This window comes from Rhinolophus ferrumequinum, unplaced genomic scaffold, assembly GCF_004115265.2.
Source record: "Rhinolophus ferrumequinum isolate MPI-CBG mRhiFer1 unplaced genomic scaffold, mRhiFer1_v1.p scaffold_58_arrow_ctg1_1, whole genome shotgun sequence".
Classification (NCBI taxonomy): Eukaryota; Metazoa; Chordata; class Mammalia; order Chiroptera; family Rhinolophidae; genus Rhinolophus; species Rhinolophus ferrumequinum.
Window position 1 is genome coordinate 860,466 of NW_022680423.1, and position 1,113 is coordinate 861,578.

At 41.4% G+C, this 1,113-nt stretch overlaps 1 pseudogene; it reads right to left on the reverse strand.

The window, feature by feature from the left end:
- Positions 1-361: 361 nt before the first annotated feature.
- LOC117020047 (elongin-C-like) lies at positions 362-686 on the reverse strand (annotated as a pseudogene).
- Between the last annotated feature and the right edge of the window lie 427 nt (positions 687-1,113).

Below are 1,113 nucleotides of genomic sequence, written 5' to 3' on the forward strand. Positions count from 1 at the left end.
ATGGACACAGACAATAGTTTAGTGGTTACCAGAGGGTAAGGGGGGTGGGGGGTAGGAAATGAAGGTAAGGGGGATCAAATATATGGTGATGGAAGGAGAACTGACTCTGGGTGGTGAACACACAATGGGATTTATAGATGATGTAATATAGAATTGTACACCTGAAATCCATGTAATTTTACTAACAATTGTCACCCCAATAAATTTAAAAACAGAAAGATAAATACAAGTCATGTTTGACTTCTGCAATTACAAGGGGTGCTCAAAGTGGTTACCATCAGTGTAATTTTTTTTCCCTTTATTAACATGTGTATACATGTTTTGGAGATATATATATATATAATTATATATATAATTTTGTTTAATAATCTAGGAAACTTGCAGCCATTAGCAGTTCCTGTGAAATTGGGAATTCAGGTATCTCTGTGGAGCTGTTAGTGTATTGAACCTTGTAAGTAAAATATATGCATATTTTTGATAGCACATGTGACCGGGTTTCTCTAAAATTGACTTCATTAGTTTTGTTCTCAGCAAAATGACCTGAGCCACTCAATACAGTTTTTATTGTTTCTTATGTTAATGCATTCTCTTTTTACAATAAATTTGTGACCATCCGAAGATGCCAATTAGACATACATGGCATCAGGGCCTTCATAGCCACCATGGGTTTTCTCTTCTCCATCCATTATATTCTTATGAAATTCAACTTCACTTCCACAGGAAGTTTAGTAGTTTCTCATCAGCCCTGCACCCATCGCAGCCACGGCACAGAGTCCCTGAGCACCACCACAGCCCCCACTCCAGGGCTGCCCCTCACTCCCAGATGCCTGCCTCCATGGGTTTCCCAGGACCCTTGCTGTCTTCATGTGTGTGTGGACCCCATTGGCTGTAATTAATGTCTCCCAGGAGCTTTTAAAATTCTCAGTGCCCAAGCCACACCCCATTTAGAGTTTCCTGGTGGAACCCAAGCATCAGTATTTTTGAAAGCCCTAGTGAGTCTAACTCATGGCCTAGGCCATGAGTTTCAGGTAGAAACTGGCCCATGAGAGTGTGGGTGTACCTATAGGCCCGGGTTAGGTGGAGACAAGCTCTGAACTGCTGGTTCTTTCTGAG